The following is a 15,252-nucleotide window of genomic DNA, read 5'->3' as shown; positions in this document are numbered from 1 at the left end:
CAATTTTATGGAAGATTTAACAAATACATTATTCCACCAATATGAAAAATATTTTTAGTTTTGCATATTCTCTTGTAATCTTTAGCCAAATATAACTGTGAACTTTTATAATAATTCAATTACTTTCAATATTTTGAGAAAAATTATGACTTATGCCAACCCATACATAATCGTTTAATTCCTCCATATATCCACTGTAATTTGGGAAAATTTTGGTTATTCTCATAATTTTATCTAAAGTAGTTTTTTTATGTATTCTATATCCTCTGCTTAGACTTAACGCTCTACCTACATTGTACAATAAGGGAAGAATTAATAATAGATATCTTGAATCTGATTTGCTTTGTTTTCAAAATCTAAGCACATATTTTTATTTGTTTTCTCTCCCCATTTCATTTTGTTTAATTCTCTTCTCCTCTTTATTCCTTACTCAAAATAAAAGTTATCTTAATAATTGACTAAAGGAAATACCTACATATGTATCTCTATATTTGGAGATTTTAAATTTAATCGTAAACATGAAAGAAAACTTGAGCAGTAGCATTATGTGACTGTGATAGTATACACTGCACCTTGCAATTTTAAGAAATACTCAAATGCATTATGTTCTCAACATCTTTATGAGCAAGGCAGCTCAAGATACTCACTGTACAAGAATGCTATGCGGTAGAAAAGTCAAATGATTGTCCAAAATTTTACACTAATGGTAATTACTAGTAAGAGTCAAGACTGCAATTCAATTTTTCTACCTCTCAGTTAATAGTCTTTCTACAACACCATGTTTCTATTACAGTCTGTTCTCAATTTTTTAAAATTTTGTAATATGTAATATCCAACACCCTAGTAATAATTTTGATTATAAGTATCCAACAGTATAAAAAGTACAAAACAGAACTGTAGCTGTCTAATATATTGATCCCAAGTGCATGACTACATACTGTATGTCCTACAGGCAAAGGTGGGGGGAGAGGATGGTGGCTGAGGTATAGCAACAAATAAATAAAAACAGAAATAGAGATGATCCATGTTATAGTATATGCTACCACCAGTACTGCAGCCAAAATATGCAAAAAGAAAAACAACAAAGCCATTTTGCGGTAACTCAGGATGGAGGATGATAACTGCCAGCGAACCACTCTTGTGGTCTCCTCAAAGGCCGGGGGAGTTGGTGTGTGTGGGAGCCCGGAGCAGGCAGGCTTTTTTGCTCACAAGGAAGAAATACAACATGTTAAGTTCAGATAAGAACTACACAACTACAGGGCACCCATAAAAAGTGGCTCACTCCTAAGTTACACCCCAAAATTTTAAGCTCCTTTTTTTAAATTTTTTTTATTTATTCGAGAGGAAGAGAAACAGAGGGAGAGACTGAGAGGTCTTCCACCTGCTGTTTCACTCCCCAAATGGCTAAAAATAGCCGTAGCTGGGCGAATCTGAAGCCAGGAGCCAGGGGCTTCTTCTGGGTGTCCCAAGTACATGGAGGAGCCAAGCACTTGAGCCATCTCCCATGCTTTCCCAGGCCATTAGCAGAGAGCTGGATAGGAAGAGAAGCAGCCTGGACACAAACTGGTGCCCATACGGGATGCCAGTGATGCAGGTGGAGGCTTAGCCTACTACGCCATCGTGCTGGCCTCCTAAACTCCAGTTTAAAAAATAAGCACTGGGTACTGAAAGGCAAGCAGATGTTCCTCCTCCCGGCTGAGATGTCTGAACAGATTTTCTTTGTTAATTTTTCCTAAACTTCTAGAAAAGAGGCAATGAAAGTGCTCTGGTTTGGATTCAAGTAAGAAGCTTTTAAAATGAGGATTTTCTAAGTGAAGAACCCTATGGTCAGGATATCCTGAGAAAGCCAGACTGGAAAGTCAAAGCAAAACCAATCCTCTTAGCATGAACACACACCTCTTTTCTTTTAGCCAATTTACTTTAAAGGTAGCTTAAAAACCTTGAAAAGCCATAGTCCGATAAAACAAGTCAAACGACAGCTCAACACAGATAAAACCTTCACAAAGGTCCAAGAAGATAAACCAGGGCTAAAACGGAATGGTGCAGATTGTCAGTGATGCCACCCAACAGTGCCGATCACAAGCCAGTGATGTACACACCCCACAAGCCCTCTGAGCGTGTGCCCGCAAAGCAGGAACCCTTGTTTTGTGCCTTCCTGCAGACTTGAATGTTCTGTTTTCCAGCTGGTTTAGCATTTTTAACGCAGGGCGCCCCTCATGTGTGTTTGCATGGGATCCACGTCCCCCCAGGAAGGGCTCTGAGTCTGCTATGAAATTGCACATACATTAAAATCTTTATCAAATATCAATATGAGAGAGGTGATGCGGGATGCAACATATACAGCTAAGTGACCTTTCTGCAGAGAATGTCCTGCCTCCTGGGGCCGGCACTGTGGCATAGTGGGTAAATCTGCCACCTGCAGTGCCGGCATCCCATATGGGCGCTGGTTCAAGTTCCTGCTACTCCACTTCAGATCCAACTCTCTGCTATGGCCCGGGAAAGCAGTGGAGGATGGCCCAAGTCCTTGAGCCCCTGCACCCACGTGGGAGACTTGGAAGAAGCTTCTGGCTCCTGGCTTTGGATTAGCACAGCTCTGGCCATTGAAGCTAATTGGAGAGTGAACCAGCAGATGGAAGACCTCTCTCTCTCTCTCACTTGCTAGCTCGCTCGCTCTCTCTCCCTCTGCCTCTCCTTCTCTCTGTGTGTAAATAAATAAATCTTAAATAAAAAAGAAAGTCCCGTCTCCTTCCTGGGATGTGCTCCGGCAGGCTGTCTGTCCTACTTCATCATCAGAAGCACAAGTTGAGCCCTCAGAACCTGGGCCAGACCTCAGGATTCCAATGCTAGGGGCCAGTCTTGTAGTGAGTTATAACCAGTTTATTACTGGGAGGGAAACCAAGGATCACTAGATATGTTAAAAACTGCTCCAACCAGTACAGAAAGACTAAAACTACATACAGTTATCACACGAAACAGTTCCCTCTCTGGCCCCTGAAATTCTCCCAATTCCATTCATTGGAAGGGGAGTCAAAAAAAAAAAAAAAAAAAAAAAAAAGACGTAAAGAGCACTTGACAGCAGCATTCAGCTTTCCTATGAGATACTCAGTATCTTAAATATTATGTCCCCTTACTGTTTCAGTAAGCCAGACACTGGCTTCAGAATGTTGAATGGGGGAGGAAATAACCCATTCAAAACTATTTTAGAAATTGTCTTTTGGCAGAATAGCAGGTATCCACATGGAACCAAAGAGGGTCAGTTTGCTGCTTTGTGGTCTTTTCAGAATTTCCATTGCTTTGCTGCCCTTCCCTGTGAGCAGCCATCCCCACTCCTGAGTGGCCATGGGCAGCGGCTTGGGCTCGTGGGGCACTGGTGGCTCAGTGGCCGCCTACTTGCTGTTGCAGCAAGGCTTGAAGTAGTGCGTGTAGACACGGACTTCCCTCAAATGCCCTCTGTAGAGGATCCCACAACATATCTTCTGCCCTTTCCAGCATGTGAGGTCTAAAAAGAAAAAAGCAAACAAGCAAAAAAACCAAACTGGTGTTTTGTTAGAACCAGAATCCATCTCCATATGTGAGCCATCATGGGATTGCTTACTGCTAACAAGGAGACTGCGCTGGGGTACCACTGGAGGTGGCATCAGAGTTGTGACGTGTAAATTCCTTCTGCAATTTGCTGATCTGGTTGCCTTTCTTCCAGTTTTCAGACAGACTCTTCACTTTTTTTGGTTTCAATGTAGACTGGGTCCTGCCCTTGCAACTACTTTTTCCATCTTTTCACAAGCAGGATGCAGGGATTACAACCCAAAAAAGCTCTGGAAGTCCTTCTTATAGCTTTTACTGTCCGTGAATCAAGAACTTGAGGACTTGGCTCTGCAAATGCAGCAGCCCTCTGTCCTGTGTACATCTTTGGCTTGTGAGAACCAAACATTTTCTCTTCTGGTCAGGTCTTCCCAGGGCAGCTGATCCACACTGTGATCAGGCTCCCTGAGGTGCCTTGTGCATGCAGGCCAGCTCCCTCCAGGTGCTCCCTCCTCCTGCACCTTGTCTGGAAAGGTGGTCTCCTGCAGTTTTCTCAGTGGGTTCTTGAATACATGCTTACTGTTATTCTCCGTTTGACTTCTGTGCACATTATTTTGACTTACAGGAGAAACTGGTCTTTTGAGTTTTATAAGGCATATGAATCATTATTTGTTCCTCTAATATAAGACAGACATTGCCTGATGGCTCAATCCTTAGTATATTGACAGTTCTAGAACAGATGAGGAGTGAAGAGAAGCTACAGTGATGGGAGAAAAGGGGTCTAAGCTGCATTTCAATCTTATTGGTAAATATAAAATCAACTGACCATGTGACAAGATAATGGAAAAGGAGGTCCAATAGAGATACTTGGCAAACTTAATCTCCTACCCCTTATAGCAAGGCGTTCCTCAGCACTGTCACTCTCAGTCACATACTATTTCCCAGTCTGTAACATAAATGACTCCTTCTTGGAATTCCAATATCACTTGGTTTCTCATGAAATTGTGCAAACCGTAAGAGTCCCTTGATGGGCATTGGCCATCACTTCCTTCACCTGCAGAAGTTCATTCTAGAATTAGGAAACCGTGAGTGAATTAATATTTATATCTCAACTGGTAATGGATGGACACAGAGGGGAGGCTCCTAAACCACCAGGGCAGCACGATTCAAGAAGGTGTAGGAGAGGGGACATTGATGTAAAGAAAACAACCAGGTGTAGAAGCTTTGGTTGGTTGGGTTGTGAGGGGGTGAGTGTGTCATGGAAAGAGCTGGACATGCTTTGGGAACTGCTTTGAAGTGGGATTGTCAAGAAGCAGGGAAAGATGAACCTGGAAAGATAGCCAGGTCCCAGTCACAGACTTCCTTGCAGTGTATCTTATTGACATATTTCTATTTTATTTTCAAGGTGAAGGGATGCCAGAAGACTGACAACTTAGATTAGCACTCTAGAAAACTACTGTACAATTCTAATAGTTATATTTGACCAGGTTTGTAAAAGAATGGCTTTCTCAGAGTTGTGAAAGGGACTTTGTGTATTATCTAAATAAAAATCCTCTTGACAACCCAGCAATGTGGTGAAATTATCCAATATTCACAGTTTAAGTAACTGTCCTAAAGTCAGGTAGCAAGCTTTGTTGCCCAGGGAGATGAAATCTTACCAGCTCTCCCACTTTCCATGCTGCATCAAAGATACACATTCATGCTCTCTTTGAATTTGTTTTTCTTCCTCTTCATCATTATGGTTCTTAACAAAAATAACAAACACAGAGTAAGTTTCAAAGCCCCCGAGTTAGTGTTGTGCTTGCTGGTCTATGGGATGTAATTGTCTTTAATGTGTTATCTGAAACTATCGTGGGGCAGAGATTGAATAAGCTTGACAGAGGCAGGAAGTCTAGTTAACAAGCTGCTGCCAAAGTTGAAAGAAAGATGAAGAGGACTCAGATCAGTGCCATGGAGCAAGGAAATGGACTTGGGAGGTATGCAAATTTCTGATAGGTCTTGTGGACAGACTGATTGCATGGGTGAAGACAGAGAAGAATCTAAGATGATTTCTAGGATTTTCACTTGAGGGATGGGGTTGCTAGTGGTTCTACTTACCAAGACAGGGAAATAGGAAGAGCCATGTGGAGAAGTTAATGTGTTTCTTTTAAGCATGGCCTAGATCAGCAAGCAACTCTGGAATCCCTAAAGGAAGCTGGGTAGTTATTGCCTGGATATATAAATCGGAAGTTGGGCAGTGATGTCTGGATAAAGGTATTTGGGAGTCATAGATGACTGAGAAAGCTAGGTATTTGCTTTTTAGTGAAATGGGAGAAATTGATTCTTGATTATAGATGTAAAGGAATGGGTTAAAACAAGGGAGGTTGTTGTGGTTTGAATTGTGCCCTCCAAAAAGATATGTTCAAGTCCTAATCCCTGTGAATGTGTTCTTATTTGGGATGAGGCCTTGATACTAGAGAAAGGTGGGCTCTTAATCCAATATGAGCAGAGTCTTTGCAAAAAGAGAACACACACACACACACAGAGCACAGCATAGGAGGGGATAATGTCATGTGATGACGGGGACAGATATTGAACTGCTGCAGTGACAAGAGGTGTCAAGGAGGGGCCAACGCTGTGGCACAAGGGGTTAAAGCCCTGGCCTGCAGTGCTGGCATCCCATATGGGTGCTGGTTCCAGTTCCTGATCTGCTTCTGATCTAGCTCTCTGCTAATGGCTTGGGAAAGCAGAGGGAGATGGTCCAAATGCTTGGGCCCCTGCACCCACATAGGAGACCTGGAAGAAGCTCCTGGCTCCTGGCTTCATATTAGCTCAGCTCTGGACATTGCAGCCATTTGGGGAGTGAAACAGAGGATTCAAGATTCTCCCCCTCCTTCCCTCCCTCCCTCTCTCTCTCCGTCTTTCAAATATATAAAATAAATCTTAAAAAAAAATAGAGCTGCCAGGGATTAAGAGGCATGGAACAGACTCTCTCAGAGCGCTCAAGGGAACTCACCCTGTAGCCACCTTGATTTCAGACTCCCAGATTCTAGAACTGTGAGAGGTGAAAATTCTGAGTAGGTTTTCACAGGCTGAAGTCTGTGTCCATTTAACTTCAGGGTTTGGGATGAGAAATAGTTTATTGTTTGACTACTCAGGTCAGGTCATTTTTATTTTCATATTTGCTAAGAGAATCTTAATTTTGTTCAGATATGTGACAGCCATATGTCAGATAGGCTCAGTGGAATATCTGGAAAGAGCAGAGAAAGGTGGAGGAATTGTGTTCCAAAGAGATCACTGACAAACTCTTGCAGATGAGTGAGTCAACTACGAAATTATGGCACAATTGAGGGAGGGTTGAAAGTTCTTTTATTTAATGGAGAGAGAGATCTTTCATCTGCTGGCTCATTCCCCAGGGCTGTGTCAGGCAGGCTAAAGCCAGGAGCCTAAAATTTCACCCATACTACCATGTGGGTGGCAGGAATCCAAGCATTGGAGCTGTCATTTGATGCCTTACAGGGTATGCAGGAAGCTGGAATAACGGTGGAAGAGCCAGGACCTGAATCAGGCACCTTGTTAAGGGATGTGGTCTTTCCAAGCCATGGCTTAACCCTCTGTGCCACAGCACCTGCCCCCAAATTAACTTCTGAATGAGCACTACAAAATTGTATTAACAGGCCGGAGCCACGGCTCAATAGGCTAATCCTCCGCAAACTTCCGCCTGCGGCGCTGGCACACAGGGTTTTAGTCCTGGTCGGGGTGCCAGATTCTGTCCCGGTTGCCCCTCTTCCAGGCCAGCTCTCTGCTGTGGCCCGGGAGTGCAGTGGAGGATGGCCCAAGTGCTTGGGCCTTGCACCCCATGGGAGACCAGGAGAAGCACCTGGCTCCTGGCTTTGGATCAGTGCGGTGCGCCGGCCGCGACAGCCATTGGAGGGTGAACCGATGGCAAAGGAAGACCTTTCTCTCTGTCTCTCTCTCTCACTGTCCACTCTGCCTGTCAAAAAAAAAAAATTGTATTAACAATTAGAATGTGAGCTGGGAGTCTGAGACCTGAGATCTAATTTTTAAATTAATGTCTTTGTCAGAAAACATAGTTGGTCCCCAGCTTCTGAAGCTCAAGTGGGGAAGATAGATATATGTAGACATAAATAAAGAAGTAAGCTTGTAGTTAGATATTATGATAAATATTAGAAAGGAAAGGAATAAGATGCAAAGAGAATGGTGGGCATGGTCAACGAAGGTCTTGCAAGGAATCAGAAGATCCTTGAGAAAGACATAGAGAGATTTTCCAGATGGAAGAAACAGCATATGTAATAGCCCATTGGATGTCCATCCTCCCTGGGACCTTCTGGGAAGCTGGTATCATGACACTTGGCCTGCACTTATAGTACTCAAAGTTGTATTTCTTTAAAATCAGACACACATTTGTATCCTGATTTGATCTCCTATTATTAGTTGGCTTATGCACTCAGCTTCTCTGAGCTGCTGTCTTCAAATCTATCAAGAGAAAATTGAAGGCCAGCACTGTGGAGAAGCTGGTAAAGCTGCCGCCTGCAATGATGGTATCCCATGTGGGTGCCGGTTCAAGTCCCGGCTGCTCCACTTCCAATCCAACTCTCTGCTATGGTCTGGGAAAACAGTGGAAGATAGCTCAAGTCCTTGGGCCCCTGTACCCATGTGGGAGGACCCAGAAGAAGCTTCTGGTTCCTGGCTTCAGATTGGCACAGCTCCGGCCATTGCGGCCAATTGGAGAGTGAACCAGTGGATGGAAGACTTCTCTTTCTCTCTTGCCTTTCATTTGTCTCTGTGTGACTTTCAGATGAATAAATAAATCTTTAAAAAATAAAGACAGAAAATTGAGTAATACTTAGCTCACAGGATGGTGAGATTTTCTTGGTTAATTTTATGTGCTTTAAAGTAGTTCAGGAACATATAGTAAGCTTCCAAAAACATTGATTTCTTTTCTTTCTCCTCTGGGTATAGACAAAGGGCTAGATACTCTGCCTCTCTGTGAGGAAGAGTATGTGGCATAGAGGTCAATGCTTTGGTGACAACAAGACAGAAAACACATTAATCTTTGCACCAGAGGGTGTTTAATGGTGGTAGTGATATCTGTTGGAATTTACTTCAAAACGTCAAAACTTCTGTTTTCAATGTAAAAATGTTAAAAAGCTCATTAAGGAAAACATTGGAAAACAGACAAGTTGAAAGATGTAAAAGAACTCATCTGCAGAGCCACAATCCAAATACAACCACTGGCAGCATTTTTTTTTCCTTATTAAGAGACAAATGAAGCATTTTTTTTAAAAAAAGTATTTATTTATTTGAAAGTCAAAGATACAGAGAGAAAGAGGGAGAGACACAGAGAGAGCTCTTCCATTCACTCATTCACTCCCCAGGTGGCCACAACAACTGAGTCTTGGCCAGGCTGAAGCCAGTAGCCAGGTGCTTCTCCCAGGTAGCAGGGGCCCAAGTACTTGAATCATCTTTTGCTTCTTTTCCCAAGCTATTAACAAGGAGCTGGATTGGAAGTGAAATAGCCAGGACGTGAAACAGTGCCCATATGGGATCCCGGTATTGCAGGTGGCAATTTTATCCTCAAAAATACAATGCTGCCCCCAAATGAGGTAGTTTGCAAAGTTTCCTAATTTTTTGATAAAAGATACTGCAGAGGTATTGTGTGCTTTGCTTCCATTGCAACTTTCAAAATGATCACAACAGTGATGCAATTAACATTGAAATACTGGGATCTTCTTTTGGGATTGATTAACCATTTAGAATCTCAAATATTGCCCTAATAAGAGGTAAAGGAAGATTTCTTGACTACGAGAATGTTGGTAGCTCAAAAATTATTGTAGAGGCTCTTAGATTTTATATCTTTTGAAAAAATGAGTTAATTGAAGAAAAGTGTTAACTATGGAAATCTGAAGATACCATGCTCTATTGCTATTTAGATGAACTGAAACTGGTTTCTTATTTTAATGATAAGCAGCTAAAGTGTGTTTCTGACAGCTGGTAATTGAAACCTTCAATTCACTGAAGGAATTGGTTGAGAGACCATACATGCACAGCTTCATATAAAACCCCATTGTCTAAGTGACTAATATCACACCACAGGAAATCCACATTGGGAGTGAATGTCTTTCAGTCTTTGGAAGTACAGTGTATGTTATCCAGTTATCCAGTCTGTGTCATGAAATATGAAAGTAGTCCAGGAAAGGCACATCCCACTTGACCTTTGCAGAATGATTTAATAAAGTTAGCTTGATACAAAAATATGAAAGAGTAGTTGCTGATAAAAGCAGAATTGTGGCTTCCTTCTTTCAGATCCTCATCTCTTTGGAAACACTTCACAGGCTTTATTAACTCTTTGGTGTTTTTATAATTGATGGCATTTGTCCCTGGGGCCATATTACTAGCTCTGGAGTTGAGTTCCATTAAAGCAGAGATCCCGCATCTCCTAGTTTTTCATCCCCTTTCAGCACTCATTGTGATATCTTTGTCTGTATAATTAGGCAAATATGTTTTCAATTGTTTTTACGTGTGTACACATTTCACCCCTTTTACTGCTATCTTGATGGATGTTTTATGGGATAAATTTTCAGTTGGTGGCCTCCCCTACTTAGAGAGGTGCCAGCATTTGCTTCTGTATCCACTTAGGACTCTATCGGTTCCATCTGCAGGTGTAACTGAATATGGTCCTTCACTTTCTGGTTGAAGGCTGTGCCTCCTCAATTTTCTGAGGACTCTATTACCTCACCATTGTACCCATTCATATTTATTTATTCAATGGTTTTATTCTGATTTGAAATGAAGTATAGACCTACTTGTGAAAATCTGGAGACTAAAATCTTAGAGAAATTTCTTTATGGTTTTAGAACTACTATTGAAATTGTGCCATCAAGTGAAGTGATTTTTTTTTTTTCCAGAGAGCCTCTCTGATCACCCAAACTAGTCATGTGGTCCCTCTTGATAATATCAAGATACTTTATTTACATCAGAGCATGCATCATTACCCAATATCTTCTTGTTCATTTATTTGTTTATGTTAATTGTGAGAGTGAAGATCCTGTCTGTCTCACTTAATGGATTTCTTCTCTTATGCCTATAGTTGTCTGGGACATATTTGGTGCTGAATGGATATTTGCTTAATGACTGAATAAACTAATTTATTATTTGTGTTCCCCCTGCCTCCTGACATTAAAGACCATGAAAAAGTTGTAGTGAAATTTCTAGGTTTATATTTCTCTCTGCACTCAGTATTTCTGTTCTATATTCTGTCAACCAGGAGAAGCCAGGTGATGTTCCCATAACAGACAATCTCAAATCATAGAGGTTCAAGCAGCAAAGGGTTATTTCTCCCCTTCTCTACATGTCCAATGGGAGTTGGTAAGAGAGCTTTGCTTATTGTAGTCACTCAGGAACCCTGACTGATAAAGGTTTTATTTCTACACATGCTCTCAGGATGCCTGGGACAGGAGAAGAAAATGTGCAGAGTTGGGCAATGGCTCTTAAAACTTTGATCCAGGCATGATATATTTCACATCTGTTCATATTTTGTTAACCAAAGCAAGCTACACAGACTAACCCTAAAAAGGATGGGGAAAATTCCCACTTTGTGCTTGGGGAGAGATCTAGAATTATCTGAAATAAAGCACTCATGACTATCATAGATTAAGGGAACGCTTGGTAAACAAAAAAAGTAATTTTCTTACCCTAGACCTCCAGTCTTGTCAATGGATGGCCTCTGTTAACAGGCTGTGGTATACTGTGCTCCAAATGTTCCTTTATATGTAAACATATGTAATGTGCATGTGGACATATGTATGTCTTTTTGCTTCTCAAATAAAAATATTCCATAAACACATATCTATCTCATTCTCTGGCTATTGGATTGTTTCATTGCTTTATGGAGACATTTCTACGTCATGTCATATGGTTCTCCTGTATTTGGTTCTCCTGTGTTTGGTTATCAAGGATACCATAATTTGCTTAAGTACTGCATTTTTGAAGAGAAAGCTGGTGCTTCCAACCCCTTCCTTGGATGAACACTGGCCAACAGCACCAAGGTCTAATTTGCAAAGTCAAATCCCACTGATTGAAGGAATATGCAATTCATTAAACTTCATGAGTCTAGATTTTCTTTACCATAGAAAGCGTATATTAATTCATTCCTCCCAGGATTGTCATCAAAATTAAATGAGATATTTAGAATTCTATGTAAAAATAGAGCAGTATCTATTCTTAAGTCTGTGTAAAGGTCAGGAACATTCTGAAAATCTATATGTGTAATATAATAATTTCTGTGGAAACAGAAGGCAGATTTAATTGCTATTAAAATTATTTATTTTTCTAACTGTAAAAGAAGCCATGTTGTTTGTCATGTTCAGTGTTGTTTGTTGATGTAAATAACTTATGAATAAAAGTTCAAAATTTAAAAAAAATAAATGAGATAATTTTCATGAAAAGTAATGACAGTTCAATAAATATTTGTTGAGTGAATGTGTCAAGTGATTGAACTTAAGTATAAGGACTTGTTCATATGCATCTTACTTTTAATAAGAGGTGATAACAGTACATAGTCAAATGTACAGAAGCCATGAAGTTTCTTTCTTCTATTCTCACAAATAAAATCTGAATTATAAAGAAAAAAAAATTTGGATTCATGAATTTTATGACCTTAACTTACTGAGTTATACAAATATGGCCACAGGCTTGGAAATAAGCATACAAAATAATACCATTAAGAAGATCCTTGAGTACATGCAAAATCAACCTTGTGTATCCCATTTGTTATGTATCCCATTCTAAAGGAGGAGAAAGGGGCACAACAGGGTCAGAGGAGAAGCTCTAGCCTTATGGTGTGATCTTATGATAGGGTTTTCCTCTATGCATTTACTTTCACTTCCTATGTACTAGCTGAAAATATGTACAATATCATCCTGTATTGGTAAAACATTACCTAATGTAAAGTCAAATGAGAAGTAGACAAGCAAAAACTCAAATACAGTTTGTCAGTACACACATTCATCCACCACACCTTCCTTACTGTATTTCACCTACTTCGTCATAACAGGCTACAGTGTTTCACCAAGTGTATATATGGTTTCCTTTGATGTTTTCTATCCTAGCCTATCCAATCCATTTCATTTCATTAAATAAATCCTGGTCACAACCCCTACATTAATTTCACAACCCATTAAATGAATTAAGATTCACAGTTTGAAAAATCTTCCCTAGAAGTGTCATTTTGTTCAGTGACTTCACTAGCTGGCCATGTAGGCAGTGACATCACCGAAATTTACATCTTCCAGAGTGACACATTTCACTTCTATTCATGCTTCATTAACCAAAACAAGCCATATGGCCATTAGCAGGATGCTGGATTGGTATTTGGTCCCTAACTGGCACTCTGATATGGGGTACCAGTATCACAAGTAGTGGCTTAACCCATGGTGCCACCGTGGTCACCCCGTCCTTGTTATTTGTTGATACTCCAAGCACCCTTTGCCCCAAGGCCTTTGCTCTCTATAATTGTTCTGTTTGGAACATTCACCCTCCAGATTTTCTGCAACTTAAGTTTCTTTAGCCTACTTGGAGACCTTCTTCCCAGTTCTCTTTGTCATCTTCAGATGTCCTAAAGTTTGGCTCAAAACATGAGAACCACCCCCCCCCCCAAAAAAAAAAAAAGAAGATAGAAGACTTATATTTATCAAGTTGACTTATATTGCTTTTACTAAATCCAAGAGAGGTACATGAAAAAGCTAAGCATCTGTACCTCTCTCTCTGAACTCTCAAAATTAATTATAGCCTTCCACCTAGTCCTTATGCTCATATAAACAGATAGAAGCATATGTTTGCATATATGGAGAGATTTTTTTTTTTTCAAAGCACATTACTCTGTGCTTTGTTTTTTACTTATCAGTAGATCATGGACATTCTTATAGGAAAATATTGCAGGAGGTGGATCTGACATAATTCATTGCACCTTTCCTGATGGATGGACATAAATATACTGCAGTTCACTTTTTGTATCTCTCTTTTTATATGTCGGTGCTTTTATTCTCCTTGAGAGATTCCCAGCAGTGAGACTGCTGTGGTAAGCAATGCTATTTTCAGTGGACTTCCCACCCACTTCAGTAACCTATCATCCTTCTTCCCTCACCATTGGACCACATTGGCTCCCACCCCCTACCATACCGCCAAAGTGCAGGCAAGATAGGGACAGCAGGAGGTGAAGTGGCTATTGTGGCTCTTGACCTAAGTTGTTTGTTTATAGTGACCCAGCCTCAGAAGCAGACTGCCTGCTCCTTTTGACTGCTGACAAAGGGGTGATTAATATAAAATTCATGTTTTTATTTTTTTTGTTATATTCTGTGCTCTCTTTCTTTAAGAGAAATTTGAAGAAAACTAAACTAATCTAGGAGTTAGGAAAAGTTTTCAATAAATCGTAGAATGCAAAAATGACATGTTGCTAAGTGCTATTCCAAGTCCTGTGCAATTGCACTGCTGGTACATGCTTGCATATCCCTGAGTGTTTGACGGAATGAATTAACTATATTATCAGAGTACATAATTGGCACAGACAACTTTTTTAAATAGAATCCCACCAGGTAAATTAGAATTTAAATGTGAGTTTTTATTTGAATTTGTTTTGGCATTCATAGTACACCTTTTTCATTTTTTCCCCTTTTATTCAAGCTTCTCTTCCATGGTTTAGTGTTTGTTTGCTTAATCTTTTAGCACTTTTAATTTACTTGATTTTATTATTTTTTCAAACAACAAATATTTGACAATGAAAAGATTCATAATTAAAAAATTTCAGTTTTAGATTAGCAAAGGTAACAATAATGTTTACCCCAAAGAAAATACGTGGACAGAAAAAAACATGAAGAAGTAACTGTTATAACTCCACCAGGGATAAAATAAACAAAACAGACTGACACATACACGTTCAATAATAAAAATGTACATTCATTTTAAGATGTACAAAATTAATCTTGTTTCATTGATTGAAAGACCCCTGAAACACTTTTCTTGATTGCAAAGCGAATTTAAATAACTGATTTCTGACATCAAAATAGTACAATTACAAAAGGCAAAAGGCAGTGATATAAAAGACCATCACTACATCACTCTTGATGGCAGGGTTGGTTTTGCTACATCAGAGATATAAACTCAGAACCTCGGGCATTGATCAAAAAAAGTCAAGAAATGAAAGGGAATTTCATGAGTTCATTACTGTTGACTATGTTCTCTTAGTCTGAGTTTTTTTCCATGAGAAAATGAAGAATTTGATTCTAGAAAGCAGTGGGAGTGTTGCACAAAACATGCAACTCCAGTACTATCGCTTCTATTCTGATCTTGCTCAAGTTCATCAGGGAAAATTAACCTTGGCAGGTTATTCAGTGACTAAATCTTGATATTTTTCTGGCTTAATTCATAACATAACTGTAAGCTATTGCTCTGTGTTTATATTTCCCATCCATTTCTCACATTTCCAAAGCATGCTGATATGTGATCCGGGCAGTTTAGCTACCATAATTGGCATTTTTCTTGGGCCAAAAGGAAACAAATTCCTTATCCACCATACTTTTTTAATTTCTGAAAAACAACAAGTAACATGGCTAATCCCCTTTTTGATCTTTTTTTCCTTTTGAGTTTTCCTTATATTCTTTCCCTCTTTTAATCTTTTACTCTCTTTTTAATCTTCTCATTTTGCCCCACCCCTTTTATTTGACTTCTCATTATGTA

The 15,252-nt window shown here is 39.9% G+C and overlaps 1 pseudogene; it reads right to left on the bottom strand.

Annotated features, from left to right (window-relative positions):
• Positions 1-3,200: 3,200 nt before the first annotated feature.
• Positions 3,201-3,934, bottom strand: LOC133763512 (SIN3-HDAC complex-associated factor-like; annotated as a pseudogene).
• Between the last annotated feature and the right edge of the window lie 11,318 nt (positions 3,935-15,252).

The sequence above is a fragment of the Lepus europaeus genome, chromosome 1 (genome assembly GCF_033115175.1).
Source record: "Lepus europaeus isolate LE1 chromosome 1, mLepTim1.pri, whole genome shotgun sequence".
Lineage (NCBI taxonomy): Eukaryota > Metazoa > Chordata > Mammalia > Lagomorpha > Leporidae > Lepus > Lepus europaeus.
Note: the sequence above shows the minus strand (reverse complement) of the source record. Positions and strands in the feature narration are given on the sequence as shown.